This window comes from Crassostrea angulata, chromosome 2, assembly GCF_025612915.1.
Source record: "Crassostrea angulata isolate pt1a10 chromosome 2, ASM2561291v2, whole genome shotgun sequence".
In the NCBI taxonomy this organism is placed as follows: Eukaryota; Metazoa; Mollusca; class Bivalvia; order Ostreida; family Ostreidae; genus Magallana; species Magallana angulata.
In genome coordinates, this window is record NC_069112.1 from 63,785,252 (window position 1) to 63,806,748 (window position 21,497).

The window sequence follows — 21,497 nt, forward strand, 5'->3', positions numbered from 1 at the left end:
TGTACAAAAAACTTCGAGAAATCACGAAGTATCACATCATTAACAGATCAACATATATGAATATAGATGAACTACTCTATTGTAAGCTGTATGGTGTGTCTTTCACCGCCCCTTAAAATCACGAGAACATTATCTTGAGTTAAAGCAGTTATAATGCAGTCCATAGAAAAGTGGCTACAACTCTACATCTTTGAGATAACAGTACGTGAACTTGCACAAAAACATCTATATAATTGTGAATTTATATGTTCATCGATATTCATATATATCAACACAGCAATTCTTTAATAATTGTGAATGTAAAACGTTCTAGAATTTTATATACAAATTAAAATAATATAAACCAAACTCATCCTTATCATAGAAAATATTGTGTTTCATTCATGTAATAAGTTATTTTTATATTTGTCTATGTACGAGGGTCAATCAAAAAATACCCTCGTACAAAACATTTTGAAGCAGTTATTTAAAACGGGAGTATAACTATTACAACGAGAGAGAGAGAGAGAGAGAGAGAGAGAGAGAGAGAGAGAGAGCAGGGGTTGCTAGGGACACTTATTGCAAAATCTATAAGGAGGGATAAAATGAGAGAGAGAGAGAGAAAGAGAGAGAGATTATACACTGAGGATTCGGGAAACAATCATTTCTTCTTTTTCTAAAATTTCTTTCGCAAGCATGCGTTAGAGGGGCATGGTCACGATTTTGGTCAAATTTTATTATACTTTTTCTTATTATATACAACGCTGTAGGAATGTATTTCTAATTATCAAGTGAAACATGACAGTCAGTCGTAGAGTAATGAGCAAGATACAAAGCTCACAACTCTTTGTCATGTAAACAAGACTCGTGCCCTTTTTTTGTTTACACATGTTCAATATAAAACAGTAAAAAATCTTTTTCAAGCTGATTTGTCTTTCTTCTTATTCATTTTAAGCATAAATAAACAGTTCCTAAAGGTTAACACATTCTTTTTTGGTCTGAAAATGGAATTTTCATTTCAACATTCAAAATGTAAACAAAAGCTTTGTTTTACATCGCAAAGAATTGTATACTTTGTAACTCGCTTAAAACTCAACAAATGATACTCAAGTGTTGGTTGCCTATTAAAAATTTCTTACTAAATCATTGTAAACACTGAAATTGGATAAATAATTATTGACCAAAATCGTGACCATGCCCTTCAGGTTCAGTTGATTAAATGGTAAGCTTTGTTGACATGTACTTCTACAACGTACAAGTAGATATTTTATTAACGTAATTGAGTCAAAATATTTTGACTGACGCCTGTCAAAGCCGAGTGTAAAAGGCGGAGGAAAATATTACCGCTTTTAAACGAGAAAGAAAAAAAAAACAATAGCGAATAATAAATATTAGTTAATTATAGCTGTTAGGAAAAATGTCATTATAAATTTGCAAATAATTGAATGTCATTGTTTCCTAATGTAACCTTACAAGGTTGAGTGTTTTAAAGTTAGATGATCCTGAAAAAATTCACAGGATCCATAGGCGCTTTACATCTAAATCGAATTTTATTTATAGCAAGAAGATAAAAACTAATTACATACTGATTTTTAAACTAATTAAGATAAGGAACGCCTTAGACAGAGGGCTTAAACACACAATGTCTAAATATTTTCATGACGTAATATCAACATGGTACTTATTGATATCAAAACGAATATCAGGAAGAATACGTAAAAAAAAATATTTTAGAAATGAACTCAATATCTACCCAAGTTATACTCGTGTAACCTGGGTTGGGGCAGTTTAGGCTTTGTAATCATCGCAGTGGATTATAAATAAACATTTCCACTATTCTAGGACAATAGAAATTAAGTTGGAAAGTGGTTAACTTTCATTAAACGTTACAGTTAGAAAGGATTTATTGGAGCAGTATCACGAGAGAAAAAAAATCGGCTGCCATTTGGTTTCATAGACTGATGTTTGTTATTGTTTGGGTCAACCTTAGTTAATCGTCTTTTTAAAGCTTTAGCCTTGCGATAAGCTCAATTTTTTTTATATATGCTTTTATTATGTTATGCTGAATTGTCTCATTAAAATGTACCACTAAATAACTGAATGTGAAATTTTCGTTATCGGTACAATTTCTAAGTTTTTAATCGTATATTTCCAATTCTAAGTAAAACGTTATTTTTTTATTTTGCGAGCTGTAATCTGCACTTATAAAATAATGAAACGTTTACTTTGTATTAATTGTAAAATAACTGCTTTATTAAAATATTTTTGAGCTTTTAACATAAATTCTTTTATAAGTAAGAAGAATCAAACTTTGGAATATTTTATAAATAATACATTATTTAATTAGACTTCAGAGAAGTCTTTTACTGCAGTCCCTTAATTTATTTGTATATATTTACACGAAATGTAAACAATTTTATTGCCAAGGTAACGAATGTCGGCAATGTTTAAACCTATTACAATTTATTTTAGAAGGGGCGCTATATCACGATCATCCTCTCTTGCTTCAAAAACGACACTTATGTAATTATAGAAATCAATGCCAAGGGTTGGTCTCTTGCATGTCGTTTCAGTGTAAAAGTTACAAAATCATAAATAAAAAAATTGTTAGCTTTATTAACCTAAGTACATAGATCGTAAAGGTTTTATGAATGACTTCATGATAGCCCTGGCAAAATACAGTACATTTGTATTTCAAATCGAGCTCTTTAATTTTTTTTTTTTAAATGTAACGGTGGTCTGTTATTTTCTACTTTATTTTCCCGAATTATCAAGAGATGCTAGCTCATACTCATTTAAAAAAAAAGCAGCAACAACATCATTCTAATGAACTCCTTAACAGAGTCAGAAAATACAAAAATCGCAAAAAGGGTGAAATCAAAGAGTCACGATTAAAAATGAACCCCCTTTTTGTGTAATTAATAAACGTGTCATCTTTACTCTCAGTTTAGAAAAAAACAACATCACCGTAGAAGTTTTTTTTAGCTAATCTGAGCGGAAAGCTCCAGTTAATTTTTTGATCACTTTTTTAAGCCGTCCATCGGTCTGTCCGTTTTTTTTTTTTTTTTTTTTTTTGTTTTTTTTTTTTTTATACATTTTCGACTTTTCTACAGAACCACTGAACCCATTTCAACCAAATTTAGCACTAAGCATCCTCAGGTAAATTGAATTCAAGTTTGTAAAAACTTAGAGCCACGTTCATTTTCTAGGTGAGGTATTTAAAAGTCATTGAGAATGTGTTTTTTATTTTTCAAAAGTCTTGTTTTCAAAAACAATTTGGTCAGAATAGCTGAACTTTTTGTGGAACTTTTTGTGGAAGTATCCTCAGATAGTGTAGATTCAAGTTCGTTCAAATCAGGATTCCCGGAGTAGGGTCGGGCCACAATGGAAGGGTGTCAAATTTTTACACAGGGATATCTTTAAAGATCTATCTTTACTCTCAGTTAAGAAGAAAACAATATCACCGTAGAAGTTTTTTTTAGCTAATCAGAGCTGAAAGCTCCAGTGAATTTTTTCTGATCACTTTTCTCCGCCGTCCATCGATCTGTCCGTTTTTATTTTGTTTTTTAGCTCACCTGAGCTGAAAGCTCAAGTGAGATATTCTGATCACATTTTGTCCGTCGTCCGTCTGTCTGTCTGTCCGTCTGTAAACTTTTTACATTTTGAACTTCTTCTCTAAAACCGCTTATCCAATTTCAACCAAATTTTGCACAAAGCATCCTTATGGGAGGGCGAATATAAATTGCAGAAATAAAAGTCCGATCTGTATTCAAAGCGGAGAAAACCTTGAAACTGTAGAAAAAGGGGGGTGCATTTTAAAAATCTTCTTCTCAAGAACTACCGAATTCAATTCAACGTAGTTTGGCATAAATTATCCTTATGGGAAGGAAAATATAAATTGCAAAAATTAAGTGCTAATTCTGTTTCAAAACTGACAAAAATTGCGAAAATAATAATAAAGGAAAGGCGTGTTTCAATCTGTTTAATAGCTTCGGGCTCGGCATACGGTAAAATGGGTAGGCAAGACTTGGCCTGAGCAAAACAAAAGATTGGCAGGTATTAATCTGCCAATCTCATTAAAATTTCAGGATATTTGATGGACCAGTATATTTGTATTCGCTGTAAATATTGCTGCAAAATAATGCGTATTTGGAATTGACGATTGCCGATCTGCCCCGGCTTTTATTTTGCCACGGCCCAGGTTTGCATACCCATTTTACTCGTATTCCATACTTCTAAAACGAGGTTCTTTGTTTAAAGCAGCCATGACATTATACGAAAAAGGGTCGATCTGACTATGATGAATTTGCTTGCTATGCAACCGTTCGCGTATGAAGGGACATTTTTGAAACATGCAAAATATATTGGTGCCGATTTTGTGAAGTAAATTAAGGCTAAATATTTCAATGCGTTGACAGTTTTCACACATGACGTTGGTGTTAGCTTGTTCTGATTTTCGTTTCGTTTTCATAATTTATGCTTTGTAACCTGGGAACTATCGTCTGTATTTCGTTATTTTTACGTATCAAATCAAACAGAGACTTCGGTAAATTAACTGTTTACCTGCGCAAATTAAGCAAAATCTGATGTAGGGGTACTGAAATACAATTCATTCTATCGGTAATTTGGCATTATCTTTTGCGTAATGGTAGATTAATGCAATAGGTTTTTTTGAGATGCTCGGCATTTTCTCGAGTTTATTCAGTTTAAATAGAGTTTGATATCGCTGACGGAAATATGTAGGTATATAAATGTATATATATGATTTATTTCGAAAAAATAAATTGTGTTCTTTATTTGTTATACATGTAGTGCATGTTTCTTGTGTTTAATTGTTACCCTACAATTTCTATTACCAACCATATTTGAGTGTTAGGCTTCGAATTATAAGCAAGATACAGAGATTTGCTCACAATTCTATGTTTGTACACAGATCTTAAAAGCTAAAGATTAAAAAAGTAAAAATTTGTCAATATTTATAACGAAAATTTTCAAATTCTGTTTTTCCAGAAACCAACTTATTGAATTGTATACTTAACCTTTTAAGCTCACATGAGGGTGGGGCCACAATGGGGGGTCGAAGTTTAACAAATGAATATATAGAGTAAATCTTTAAAAATCTTCTTCTCAGAAACTAATCGGCCAGGAAAGCTGAAACTTGTGTGGAAGCATCCTCAGGTAGTGTAAATTCAAAGTTGTGAAAATCATGACCCCCGGGGGTAGGGTGGGGCCACAATGGGGGGTCGAAGTTTAACATATGAATATAAAAAAGTAAATCTTTAAAAATCTTCTTCTCAGAAACTAATCGGCAAGGAAAGCTGGACTTGTGTGGAAGTATCCTTAGGTAGTGTAGATTCAAAGTTGTGAAAATCATGACCTCCGGGGGTAGGGTGGGGCCACAATGGGGGATCAAAGTTTTACATAGGAATATATATAGTAAGTCTTTAAAAATCTTCTTCTCAGAAACTAATCAGCCAGGAAAGCTGACACTTGTGTGGATGCATCCTCAGGTAGTGTAAATACAAAGTTGTGAAAATCATGACCCCCGGGGGTAGGGTGGGGCTACAATGGGGGATCTAAGATTAACATAGGAATATATACAGTTAATCTTTATTAATCTTCGTCTCAGAAACTAATCCGCCGGCAAAGCTGGAACTTGTGTGGAAGCATCTTCGGTAGTGTAGATTCAAAGTTGTGAAAATAATAACCCATGGGGGTAGGTTGGGGCCACAATTGGGGGTCGAAGTTTAAAATATGATTATATAGAGTAAATCTTTAAAAATCTTCTTCTCAGAAACCAGCCAGGAAAAATGAAACTTGTGTGGAAGCATCCTCAGGTAGTGTAGATTCAAATTTGTGAAAATCATGACCCCTGGGGGGAAGGTTTGGGCCACAATGGGAGGTCGATGTTTAACATAGGAATAAACAGAGTAAATCTTTAAAAATCTTCTTCTCAGAAACTAATCAGCCAGGAAAGCTGAAACTTGTGTGAAAGCATCCTCAGGTAGTGTAGATTTAAAGTTGTGAAAATAATGATCCCCAGGGGTAGGGTGGGGCCACAATGGGGGGGGGGGGGTCAAAGTTTAACAAAGGAATATATAGGGTAAATCTTTAAAAATCTTCTCAGAAACTAATCAGCCAGATTATTCTTTATAATTGTTAAGACTTTGGCCCCAGGACAATTCTTTGGCCTCACGAGAAGGTTCAGAGTTTGATGTACCTTTATATCCCAATAATGCCATATATAAACTATTGTTAGGGATCTTTTTGAGAACTGCAATACCCAACATATGATATGACTATAAAATCATCCTGTTAGAAAAGGGACTAATGATTATAAACATAAGAATATCCAGGGGAAAATGGATTTCATTTATACAGGATCTACATGTATTATTGTACATTGTCCAGATAGTTTGTATTATGACACCATTGAGCTGATTTTATCATACCTATTGTTCCTCAGGTGAGCGCTGTGGCCCATGGGCCTCTTGTTTTTTTTGGGGGGGGGGGGGTTCTTTTTTTTTTTTTTATACATTTTCGACCTTTTCTACAGAACCACTAAACCGATTTCAACCAAATTTAGCACAAAGCATCATTAGGTAAATTGAATCCAAGTTTGTTTAAAGTAAGGGTCACGCTCATTTTCTAAATGAGGTTATTAAAAATGTGTTTTTATTTTTCAAAAATATTGTATCAAAAACAATTTGGTCAGAAAAGCTAAACTTTTTGTGGAGGTATCCTCAGATAGTGTAGATTCCAGTTTGTTCAAATCATGATTCCCGGGGTAAGGTCGAACCACAATGGAAGGGTGTCGAATTTTTACACAGGGATATCTTTAAAGATCTTCCTTCCTGAAACTAATCAGCCAGAAAAGATGTTACTTGTGAAGTACTTGCTTTATTAAAAAAATATAGTAGTCAACTTTTCTTTTAAATGCTTTCCAGCTTTTAACATATTTTTTTTTCAAAGTAAGAATCAACAACCTTTGGAGAATATTATTCATTTATTTCAGTATGCAGAAAACTAACTTTTAAATTTAGATTTTTTTCCATGGAAGTCATCTGTATCTTTATTGATTCATTTTATTGATTCACAGAGAATGTCTCTATATGAGATGATAATTGTAACAACCCCCCGCCCCCCCCCCCAAAAAAAAAATTCACATCGGTTTACTTAAAATTCTAAGTATCAGTGCAATTACCTGAACAAATTATTATTTGATACAGTAAAACATCGCTTTTGCAAAGTTTTGATTGATGTACACCTCATAGCGTATATCAATCAATATTGAACCCTAATAGTTTCGTCTGTAATTCATGAAATCTTTAATTGGAACCCTTATCGTGCTTCATGGTGCTTTTTCAAATTCATATACAGGAGTGGTACATTATGAAATGAATCTTTTATGAATAATACATTTTTTTAATTAAACTTCAGAGAAGTCTTTTACTGCAGTCCCTTTATTCTTTATGATATATTTACACGAAATGTAAACAATTTTATTGGCAAGGTAACGAATGTCTGCAATGTTTAAACCTATTACAAAGGACTGCGAACGATAGCATTGTCTAGCCGCCTAACTAAAAGTCATTTTTTGAAAGCTGTCTAATTAAAGTTTATATTTTTATAATAATGTAAACATTTATGTATATTTTCATTAAATATAAATGATTTGGTCAAACAAAGAGATATAACTTTGTATTTTGGGTTAAAATAGCTCATTTCATAATAGAAATGGAAATGTATTTTAAAACATCTCCCCCCCCCCCCCCCGTGAAACAAAATTTTTTTTTGAGTGGTTTTAACTATTGTTATTGAGCATATTTTTACCAAAGGGTTTGTTGTTTCGCGGGGGGGGGGGGGGGGGGGGGGGGGGGGCATATGTCTACAGACCGAAATACATTCCAAAAAAAAAGAATTTTGCTTTGTAAATTTTCGAAAACTAATTAACAGATATGAATTAAAATGAAATTTTACTTTAATATATATCGTAAATATGTTATCATTAATTTTTTTATGTACATATTGGCTGCTAAATAAAATTTCCTCACTCATAGAGACCGGTTTCAATGAAATTTTTTTAGACCCTGCGTTAGCCAAACTTTTGTTTTAAAATTAAATAATTTGATAACACATTTTTTTTATTTTGATATAAATTGATTAGGATTTGATTATACTTTTTAGTAGAAAACTTAGTTTAAGAATATCTGACAGAAATTCCGAAATATTTGGATGTAAAATGTAGGCGGGAAACGGGCGTTAGCGTTCGCAGATCTTATTTTAGAAGGGACGCTTTATCACGATCATCCTCTCTTGCTTCAAAAACAACACTTATGTAGTTATAGAAATCAATACCACGGATTGGTCTCTTGCATGTTGTTTCAGTGTAAAAGTTACAAAATCATTTATAAAAAAAATGTTAGCTTTATTAACCTAAGGACATAGATCGTAAAGGTTTTATGAATGACTTCATGATAGCCCTGGCAAAATACAGTACATTTGTATTTCAAATCGAGCTGTTTAAAAAAAAGTTTTTTTTTAAATGTAACGGTGGTCTGTTATTTTCCACTTTAAATTTCCCGAATCATCAAGAGATGCTAGTTCATACTCAATAAAGAAAAGCAGCAACAACATCATTTTAATGAACTCCTTAACAGAGTCAGAAAATACAAAAATCGCAAAAAGGGTGAAATCAAAGAGTCACGATTAAAAATGAACCCCATTTTGTGTTATTAATAAACATTATATCTTTACTCTCAGTTTAGAAGAAAACAATATCACCGTAGAAGTTGTCTTTAGCTAATCAGAGCTAAAAGCTTTAGTGAATTTTTCTGATCACTTTTTTGCGCCGTCCATCGTACTGTCCGGCTTTTTTGGGTTTTTTTTTTTACATTTTCGACCTTTTCTACAGAACAACTAAACCGATTTCAACCAAATTTAGCACAAAGCATCATTAGGTAAATTGAATCCAAGTTTGTTAAAACTAAGGGTCAAGCTCATTTTCTAGATGAGGTTATTAAAATGTGTGGGTTTTTTTTTTTCAAAAATATTGTATTAAAAACAATTTGGTCAGAAAAGCTAAACTTTTTGTGGAAGTATCCTCAGATAGTGTAGATTCCAGTTTGTTCAAATCATGATTCCCGGGGTAAGGTCGAGCAACAATGGAAGGGCGTCGAATTTTTACACAGGGATATCTTTAAAGATCTTCCTTCCTGAAACTAATCAGCCAGAAAAGATGTAACTTGTGAAGTACTTGCTTTATTAAAAAAATACAGTAGTCAACTTTTCTTTTAAATGCTTTCCAGCTTTTAACATATTTTTTTAACAAAGTAAGAATCAACAACCTTTGGAGAATATTATTCATTTATTTCAGTATGCAGAAAACTACCTTTTAAATTTAATTTAGATTTTTTTTCCATGGAAGTCATCTGTATCTTTATTGATTCATTTTATTGATTCACAGAGAATGTCTCTATATGAAATGATAATTGTAACACCCCCCCCCCCCCCGCCCCCAGAAAAAAAACCCACATCGGTTTACTTAAAATTCTAAGTATCAGTGCAATTACCTGAACAAATTATTATTTGATACAGTTAAACATCGCTTTTGCAAAGTTTTGATTGATCTACACCTCATAGCGCATATCAATCAATATTGAACCCTAATAGTTTCGTTTGTAATTCATGATATCTTTAATTGGAACCCTTATCGTGCTTCATGGTGATTTTTTCAAATTCATATACAGGAGTGGTACATTACGAAATGAATCTTTTATGAATAATACATTTTTTTAATTAGACTTCAGAGAAGTCTTTTACTGCAGTCCCTTGATTCAATTTGATATATTTACACGAAATGTAAACAATTTTTTTGCCAAGGTAACGAATGTCGGCAATGTTTAACCTATTATAAATCATTTTAGAAGGGACGCTATATCTCGATCATCCTCTCTTGCTTCAAAAACGACACTAATGTAATTATAGAAATCAATGCCAGGGGTTGGTCTTTTGCATGTCGTTTCAGTGTAAAACTTACACCAAATCATAAATAAAAAAATGTTAGCTTTATTAACCTAAGTACATAGATCGTAAAGGTTTTATGAATGACTTCATGATATCCCTGGCAAAATACAGTACATTTGAAATTCAAATCGAGCTGTTTAAAAAAAAAGGTTTTTTTAAATGTAACGGTGGTCTGTTATTTTCCACTTTAATTTTCCCGAATTATCAAGAGATGCTAGTTCATACTCAATTAAGAAAAGCAGCAACAACATCATTCTAATGAATTCCTTAACAGAGTCAGAAAATACAAAAATCACAAAAAGGGTGAAATCAAAGAGTCACGATTAAAAATGAACCCCATTTTGTGTTATTAATAAACATTATATCTTTACTCTCAGTTTAGAAGAAAACAATATCACCGTAGAAGTTTTTTTTAGCTAATCAGAGCTAAAAGCTCCAGTGAATTTTTCTGATCACTTTTTTCCGCCGTCCATCGTACTGTCCGGCTTTTTTTTTTTTTTTTTTACATTTTCGACCTTTTCTACAGAACCACTAAACCGATTTCAACCAAATTTAGCACAAAGCATCATTAGGTAAATTGAATCCAAGTTTGTTAAAACTAAGGGTCATGCTCATTTTCTAGATGAGGTTATTGCAAATGTGTTTTTATTTTTCAAAAATATTGTATCAAAAACAATTTGGTCAGAAAAGCTAAACTTTTTGTGGAAGTATCCTCAGATAATGTAGATTCAAGTTTGTTCAAATCATGATTCCCGGGGTAAGGTCGAGCCACAATGGAAGGGTGTCGAATTTTTACACAGGGATATCTTTAAAGATCTTCCTTCCTGAAACTAATCAGCCAGAAAAGATGTAACTTGTGAAGTACTTGCTTTATTAAAAAAATACAGTAGTCAACTTTTCTTTTAAATGCTTTCCAGCTTTTAACATATTTTTTTTAACAAAGTAAGAATAAACAACCTTTGGAGAATATTATTCATTTATTTCAGTATGCAGAAAACTACCTTTTAAATTTAATTCAGATTTTTTTTCCATGGAAGTCATCTGTATCTTTATTGATTCATTGTATTGATTCACAGAGAATGTCTCTATATGAGATGATAATTGTAACACCCCCCCCCCCCCCGCCCCCCAAAAAACACATCGGTTTACTTAAAATTCTAAGTATCAGTGCAATTACCTGAACAAATTATTATTTTATTCAGTAAAATATCGCTTTTGCAAAGTTTTGATCGATGTACACCTCATAGCGTATATCAATCAATATTGAACCCTAATAGTTTCGTTTGTAATTCATGAAATCTTTTTTTTGCAACCCTTATCGTGCTTCATGGTGATTTTTTCAAATTCATATACAGGAATGGTACATTATGAAATGAATCTTTTATGAATAATACATTTCTTAATTCGACTTCAGAGAAGTCTTTTACTGCAGTCCCTTGATTCTTTATGATATATTTCCACGAAATGTAAACAATTTTATTGCCAAGGTAACGAATGCCGGTGTAATGAAGAATAATGACCCCCGTAGAATAATGACCGGGGGTCATTTTTCTACGTAGAATAATGACCCCCCTAGCTGAAGAATAATTGGATTTTTCTGAAGAAAAAAGACCCGGGGGTTATTTTTCTTCATGTTAAACATGAAGAAAAATGACCCCCATAGAAAAATGACCCCCCCCCCCCCCTCCCCCCCCGTAAACATAAATAGAAATTGGTTACCCCGTATCTAAGATATGACTTTGAAATTACTTAATTCGTAGCAAGCACACGCAAAACACTCTGACATTTCCACAAATTGATTGTTAACAGTTACGTTACTTCTCTCGTCGACATACGGCGGGAAATGACGCAAATAAAGAAAAATTCATACACAATGAAGATATTGTGAGATGATTAACGAACAACAATCATGAAAGAATAATTGTTGTAATGATATAAGCAATATTCATTGGTGAATGAATTGTCAATCGAAGAATGATACATGTGTATATCTTTATGGAAAAAGACTATGGGGACAGGTAACGTAGGAATATGAATACTTCTTATTTACATTTCTTGGGGAAAGTGATTTTTAAAAAATCATTCTGCGTTAGTTTTGTTTTCTTCTACGTAATACATGAACATCAATATTCTAAACATTTGTTGTAATGTTGTTTTGTGATCATAAATAGACTTTAGTCTTTTAGAGCAAATTTGTGAAGAATACCTGACTATAGTAAATCTTAATAGATAATAAACACTGATCGATTATAATAAGAAAGATTGTTTCTAAAAGCGTTGATAAGAGGTTAGAGCCGATGTTATGGGTTTATATCCCGCTTGATTTTGATCACACGATCTTTATTGTATCCAAAGTTACCAATGCTCATACAAACTACTGAAGCATTAATCATCTTGATATTAACTAAACTTAATAAAGTATGCCGAGGGTAAAGTAAAATATATTTTCTGTAAGAGTACTCTCAGTACTTTGACGATTTTCCTTATTGGCCGTTAACCTCTACTGGCGTAATGGCTGCTGTTAGTACCTACTAACTTCAGCTTGGTTATAATGCCTAACAGTGGAGTAAACTTTTAACAATTTTGGTTTCATCATTAATTCTAGGTGATGAACTTGTATGTATCCAGCAGTTTGTATTGTGGAAATCCTCAATGCAAGTATAATTCATAAACAATATGAAGAATATAGAAGATGCGACGGCGAAGCGCGAAGATGCGAGGCGAAAGTGCTATGATAAGTGCGAAGAAGTGATACTTCTATCGCTTTTTCGGCTTTGCAACATCGCACTCTCGCCTTCGAATCTTCGCGCTTTCGCCTTTTGAGCTCACCGAGACGAGGTCAATGGGAGCATATGCTATACCCCCGGCGTCGGCGTCCGGAGCTGGTTAAAGTTTTAGTTGCAGCTCCTGTATCTAAGCTATTACCTGTCCTCTCTTCACCAAAATTAAATGGATGATGCATCTGGACCTACTGAATCTGGTTCCTAACTTTCAGATGCTGGAGGAGGTTAAGGTTTTTGGAGCAGATTAAAGTTTTTGTTGCAGGTGCCCTTTAATAGCAATATCTAAGTTACTGCTGGTCCGTACTTCACCAAACTTGCATGGATGGTATGTCGTATGATACTGATGCACCAGACAGGCTTGAGTGCTGAATCTGAGCTATAGGTTTCGGATCCTGGAGGGGGTTAAGGTTTTTGGAGCTGGTTAAAGTTTTTGTTGCAAGTGCCCTCTAATGATTATATCTTAGTTACTACTGGACTTCATTAAACTTGTATGGATGGTGCGTCTTATGATTCTTGATGAGGTTTAGTTTTTTGGAACAGGTCACATGTTTTATAGATAATAGCTTGCATAGTTGATGTAACTATATTATAAATGAAACGCAGAGGTTGCTTTAGATGCAGAGCCTGATCTCCATTATCAAGGATGCTAGAAAAATCTCTTACCTCACTCAAACCTGCTTGAAAGATAGATGTGGTTGTTGTTAAATGATGTAACATGATTCCTATGATATATAATGTATGATTTGAAACACTATTGTTTAATAGGATACAATATTATACCATATGTTATATTGTAAAACGTTATATGATACTATAAAATATTGTATCAATTGTTACCCCCCCCCCCCTCCCTTCGCAGAAAGGAGGGCATATTGCTTTGCTGCTGTCGGTCTGTCGGTCGGTCCACTAACAGTTTCCGTTCATTTTCTTTGCATAGGATGAACATATTGAAATGAAATTTGGTATACGTTTTATCATGATAATATCTAGGTCAAGTTCGATATTGGGTACGATCGAGCAATTTTCGACAGAGCTATGGCCCTTGGACGTAGAAAAATTCCAGTTATTTGCAGTTTCCGCTAATTTTCCTCGCAGAGGATCAACATATTGGAATGAAATTTTCTATACAGGTTTATCATGATAGTATCTAGGTCACGTTCGATATTGGGTACGATCGAGCAATTTTCAACAGAGTTATACCCCTTGGACATAGAAAAATTCCAGTTATTTGCAGTTCATTTTCTTTGTTGATGTTTCCAAGGGAGGGGGGCATAAGTGTTTTACAAACACATCTTGTTTTTATATTTTATGATATGATATTGTATCATGATATTGTTATGTATAGTATTGACTAATATATGATACACTATTGTATAATTATACTGTATTATTTATTTATATTTTTAATCACATGATACTATTACATATGATATTGCAATATATAATATTGCATCCTATGATATTATATTGTATATTCTATGATATTGTATCATACAATATTGTGTTATGATATTGGTTTCTGTAATATAGAATTATATAACATGAAATTGTATATATGATATTGTAATATTATGAAATATCGTATCATACGATATTGTATAATATGATATTGGTTTATATGATATATTATCATATCACATGAAATTTTATTTTATGATATTTTAATATATGTTATTATATCATATGATACTTATATAATACTTTACTTTATCCCATGATATTGTATCATTTAATATGATACAATGTTGTATCAAATTATATTGTATTATATAAAACAATATCATTTTATGTATCAAATATGATACAGTATCATTCAATATAATATCATAATATAATATTTACATTAACTTTCTTTCCTTCTATTAAATTACATTGGTTCATTTGAGTGATATTTACGCACCACACAGAAGACCGAATCACCAAATCTGCTGCGTATGAATACATTTAGTATTCCTTCAGTATTTCTCAAAGAACAAGAACTGACTCTTCTCGCGACTTCAAACCGGATAACGACCTGATATTATACTTACGCTGATAAATATTTCATTGATGTAAATATATTTTGACAGTTAAATGAATTCAATTGATTAATTTCTTAGTTTACCAAGAGTAAATTCATTAAATTACAGAAAGAAAATAAAATTGTGTTATTAGAATTTAAAACGCTGTGCATTATTTTTGTCAGTATATTTCGGCTGTTCCAGTGGCCATTCCGTTCATTTCGCATTACTCAGACAAGACAGAGCTTTTTTAAAAAAAAAAATCATACACCTGTATTTGCGGGAAGGAAATGCATGTTTAAAAACGTAAATATAAGCATTGATTTATTATTTTTTGAAAGATGAGGTCTTATAACTGCAACGATGAGTGAAAACAAATTTTCATAACGCGCTTGCGCGCGTTATACAATTCGTATGCACACCGCTGCAATTATGTGACCACATCTTTCAAAAAATAATGCTTGAATGCTTATTTATACAATATGATATCATATGTTTCAATGTTATGAACATATGTTTCAATGTTATTGTTTTATATAATACTATATTGTATTATGTTTTATGATATTCTATTATTTGATCAGATACAATTATAATGTATAACAATATACAATGTTATATCATACGCTATTATATCATATCTCACAACTTTTAACGGTATTTTATGGTAGTATATGATATATATTGTAAGTATGATAGGTTGCAATTTTAATTATATATTATTGTATTGATTAACATATGAACATATGATTATCATACAATTTTTTAATAGATGTTATACGATATTGTGTCAAAACAGAATCCATGAATATCCAAGATCATAAAGGGTGGTTTTCATATAATATGATAAAGGTGGTTTCATAAAGGTGATGCCTCATAAAGGTGATGCCTCATCTCGGTGAGCGTTGTAGTCTGTGATTACCTATGTTTTATAATTGCGGAGCTCTCCATCGTTTAAAGGGTTCCGAGGCATATTTTGGAATTTTTTTTTTATAAAATTAATAAAATTATCTAGGGGGATAGGGTCCGGACTCCTTCTCCCGTTTTACTGCGTAAATTATTAATATTCAATTTCCCTCTCCCCCTCTAGATCCATGCATGAGCAAGGCGTGTCGCTCCCTCGCCTTCGCACCTTCGCACTTTAGGCATCACATCTTCGTGCTTCGTCGTCGCATCTTCGTACTTTTGCTCCTTCGCACTATCGCCTTTGCAACTTAGGTCGAAGTGGCCCTATCGGAACACCATTGATATATGTAAATGTAATTGTTAAGATGACAACCATACCCCGATGAAATACAATCAATATCTTGTTATAACGGAAGGATTTTCATTTTCTAAGATATACCCCTTCTCTCACTTTAAGTTTAATTGAATATGAATTATAATTTCTGTTACTTTCTGTAAACTGCTGCATTAAAAATTACAATAGTGTAAAGACTATTTCACAAATAATAAAAAAAATATACTGAAAAACTTTAATCTACAAGGGGGTCATTATTCTACAGGGGTCACTTTTTTTCATGTGGAGTGTGCTCATTTTTATGAAATGACACTAATTCTTCAGGCAAAGGGGTCATTTTTCTACGTAGAATAATGACCGGGGGGGGGGGGTCATTTTTCTGCGTAGAATAATGACCGGGGGGTCATTATTCTATGTAGAAAAATGACCCCCGGTCATTTTTCTACGGGGGTCATTATTCTTCATTACACCGGCAATGTTTAAACCTATTATAAATCATTTTAGAAGGGACGCTATATCACGATCATCCTCTCTTGCTTCAAAAACGACACTTATGTAATTATAGAAATCAATGCCAGGGGTTGGTCTTTTGCATGTCGTTTCAGTGTAAAACTTACACCAAATCATAAATAAAAAAATGTTAGCTTTATTTACCTAAGTACATAGATCGTAAAGGTTTTTTGAATGGCTTAGTGATAGTCCTGGCAAAATGCAGTGTTTCAAATCAAGCTGTTTAAAAAAAGTTTTTTAAATGTAACAGTGGTCTGTTATTTTCCACTTTCATTTTCCCGGATTATCACGAGATGCTAGTTCATACTAAATTAAGAACAGCAACAACAATATCATTCTAATAAACTCCTTAACAGACTCAGAAATTATAAAAATTGCAAAAAGGGTGAAATCAAAGAGTCACGATTAAAAATGAACCCCCTTTTTGTGTAATTAATAAACGTGTCATCTTTACTCTCAGTTTAGAAGAAAACAACATCACCGTAGAAGTTTTTTTTAGCTAATCTGAGCGAAAAGCTCCAGTAAATTTTTTGATCACTTTTTTCCGCCGTCCATCGGTCTGTCCGTTTTTTTGTTTGTTTTTTTGTTTTTTTTGTTTTTTTTGTTTTTGTTTTTTTTTTTACATTTTCGACTTTTCCACAGAACCACTGAACCGATTTCAACCAAATTTAGCACTAAACATCCTCTAGTAAATTGAATTCAAGTTTGTAAAAACTAAGAGCCACGTTCATTTTCTAGGTGAGGTTTTTAAAAGTAATTGAACATGTGTTTTTATTTATCAAAAGTCTGTCTTGTTTTCAAAAACAATTTGGTCAGAATAGCTGAACTTTTTGTGGAAGTATCATCAGATAGTGTAGATTCAAGTTTGTTCAAATCATGATTCCCGGAGTAGGGTCGGGCCACAATGGAAGGGTGTCAAATTTTTAAAACAGGGATATCTTTAAAGATCTTCTTTCCTGAAACTGATCTGCCAGAAAAGATTTAACTTGTGAAGTACTTGCTTTATAAAATACAGCTGTCAACTTTTCTTTTAAATGCTTTCCAGATTTTTACATATATGTTAAACAAAGTAAGAATCAACAACCTTTGGAGAATTTAATCCATTTATTTCAGTATGCAGAAAACTACCTTTTAAATTTAATTCAGATTTTTTTTTCGTGGAAGTCATCGGTATCTTTATTGATTGATTGTATTGATTAAAAATAAAATCTTTTCAAAATCATTAACTAAAGATTTTTTTTTTTTTAAAAAGACCCAAAACAACACTCAGTGGCCCAAAAGAGATTGGTAAGTGTAATATCAATTAATAAAATAATTTCATTAGGGGAAAGGAGTAATCTGTTATTAAAGTAAATATATCTATTACGTTCACTATATATGAATTGTCTCTCTTTCCTTCTTGTCACACTTTGGGTAAGATTTGATTTTTTAATTATTTTTATGGCTCACAAACCGTTTCGATTAAAAATGTTAAAATGATAAAAAATTAATTTCAATTATTTTATAAAACTTATAAATATCAATATACTGTTTTTTACAGTAGAGACTCCACCATCTACGTGGATACATCGTAGGTTTTAGACTTCTTTATTTCTTTCAAATAGACTATCGATCTTCATATTCTAAAAGAATTCGAGAACAAAAAAAGGTTGTTAACTAATATTTTTTTCTCAGTTCGAAAGTTCTGGTGATTCCGATGTAAGTTTTGTTTGTATACATTACCTAAATTATTTAAAAGTTAACAAATTATTTTTTTTAATTCGTTCTTGTTTCTAAAATAAAAACTTTTTCTTTTGCTTTTATTTCATCGCAATGATAGCGACCTCTCAGAGTCTGCCGAGGATACACCAGTGTAAGTTCATTCACTTACATATTGTCTCTCATTTTATAATTGTTTTGTAGGGACGACATTTTTATATAACATTTTATATTTCAGATCACAGGAGGACCGCGTGGAAAAAGAATTATTGTAACATTTAAATCTTAAAAATTGTAAATGTGATCTTTTTATAAATGTGTTGGTTTTTTTTCCCATGTCATATATTAATTTTGCAGTATGAGAAGATTGGTAAACTTTACTAAGAGAGTAATTACTCTATAATTTTATGACTTGCGGACGGGTCACTAAACAACAGTCATGCGCGGATCCAGAAAGAAGGAGGGGTGATTCTGGAATCCCCTGCAAAATTCTACTTTTCTTTTATTAAATTACATTATAAAATTTCAAAAATATGCCTCGTACCCCCTGACAAGTTCAAATAACAGTCAGACTACCCTCCTCCCTTGGATTTTTTGTGATCTGCGCATGACATTCCTTTCGGTTCATTTAAAAAAAACCGAAACAACGTAAACGTTTTTAACTGTATTATCCACAGATACATCCTCTATATTTTTCTCGAGGGCGTTGAAAGTAAAAAAGTGTTTGGTCTTCTCTGTCCGAGCTTTAAAAAATATATACAATTTTAAATGTTACATGTACTACCGTTATAAATAGTAAATATTAATTCAAAAAAGTTAATTCTAAATTAACGTGACCTAATACATTCACGATTCATTATTTAAGGATTTTCTGTGTCGAAAAAAAATCAGTCAAAAATACAGTTGAAGACGACTTATACGATATTTTTCGAAAAGTAGCTAGCATGTAATGAATAAACCCTTAGCATTCGTTTCAACTGTTTTCATGCAGTATTTATAGTACTGTATGAGATTATAAGATTTATCTCTTTGATTGGTCATTATTTTTGGCAGGTTATGATTCACTGATCTGTATATTTAAAAAAACATATAAATTTAACACCTTAGCAGCATATAGGCCCTTTTAGAGGTGAGGTTTTAGTGCGATGACGTAACTATTGGGGGCCCCCTAGAGGATATTTTTAGAACATTAAATTTATAGAGGTCGTGTTCTCATTGGAGGAATGAATATAGGGGTGATGACGTAGTTACTATTGAGGCTTTATAGAGGGTTTTTTTTAGAACAGTAAATTTATAGAGGTCGTGTTCTCATTGGTTGTTTTTAGAAAATGGGCTGAATATACAAAATTTAGTGAGCATGCGTAGAAAAAAGTAGGAGGTTTAGGTAATGACGTAGCCATAAGGTGATTTTATGGTTTGTGAGCATGCATTGTAGTATCGATAATGTAAAAAAGATGGTATAAGCAATACGTGAGTTTTTATTTTTTTAAAAATAGATGGATTTAGATGACCTATTTTGAGCAAGCAGTAAAAATAAGGTATACTTACAGATGCACAGAGATATATATATTAATAAAAATAATTACATTTAAAAATGCGGTGATGTAGCATGCACACTTGAAAATAAAAAAAAGTTTGGGTATATTTTAAAAATTAGCTACAATGTTTTATCATTTTTAAAAATGCCTTCCACACCGAACAGTTCAACTCCTTTATCTGCAGTAAATGGTGGGATACTGCTTTTCCAGTCCCTGAGTATGATGACTGGGATTGGGAAATAGCAATGGATCCCTATCTGTCTGGGAGGTTGAGGGTTATTAACGGACGTTTAATATATATGTTCGATCATGAGTACGAACAATATATTATTAACCAGCCAGAAGAAAAAGAAGGAAGAAAAGTAGCTTTGTTGAAGCTGAATATTCCAACGGCCGTTTAAACGGCCACCAAATTTTTCGAAAAGATGTCTCTAATGCAATGAAACGTGTGCAGTAGGGGAAATTATCATTCGAATACAGTAGGTGAAAAGGTTTTTCCTCACCTAATGTACTTGATAATGAAAGACTTTTCTTGACAGCCTACGGTTAGTTTTTTCACATGCTTAACTAGTCAAGTTTGTGATAATTAACTGTAGAAAGCAAGAACATTGAAAAAAATAACGGAAATTATAATATGTTTCTATGAAAAAAAAACCCCAAAAATTATGTTCAATAATTTATATATAACTTTTTTTAATAAGAATATGTTGGTTTCACAGAAGTGAAGCGGAAGTAATTATTGTCAAGTCCTACATGACATTTCTGTTTAAAAGTGTGTTACTTTTACGATATATTAAAATGTACTCAGCTTATTGACTTTAAAATTGACAGGCTTTATCCTTTTACTATGCCAAATGAGTGTTCGAAATCAATTAATATCCTTGCATGGGTTTTTTTTTCAAACTGAACACACACATGCACAGCAGCGACGCTATATCCCCTTTGCAACAAGTTGAGCGAGGGGATAATAATGCCAACCACAAGAAGGAACGTTAGTCAGATTGTGTACTTTTTTTACGGATTGTGTTGCTGTCCCTGTCCTGGTGGGTCGTTGCCGATGTGCCTGGCTTGGTAGTATCCGTGACTTCCTCTGTCGTCGGAGTTTTTTCTATGTTTCTATCAGTAGTGATGTTGATAGGATGTGATGTATTAAAATGTTAGTTATTAAAGTAGAAATGATGATAGTTTGCGTGTACTATACACTGTGTGGCCGGAAAATGGTGGGTCGAGTAGACAGTGTACTGCTGTCTGCGATGCGTGTATGATGTGATGTAGTGATGTCTGTTGTCAAAGTATGCGGGGTACTGATATGGATTGTAAGTGTGGAATCAATGTTGGTAAATGGGGTCGCTGTGACAGTTTGAGGGTATGTACGTGTTGAAATTGTGTGTTGTACGGTCGACTGGTCCGACACATAATTGACTTAAGGAGGGTTGAACAGAGGAAGTATCTGCTAAAAATTGAATAGCAAAAAACAAAAATCAATTTCTAGGTGTATCTGCACCCGAGAAACTATTCAACAAATTAAAAATAAAACAAAATCAAAAACTCCAATCATGCACATACTTACACATTGCCGGCATCGTCGCGGTGGTTGCGTCGTCTATCGGGAGAAAAAAACCCCATTATTTACAATAGCTAATAACTTTAAAGATATGTGTATTTTCCGCTTCCCTTATTTTGAGTAAAAAAAAATATTTAAAGATTATTACCAGGGCATACA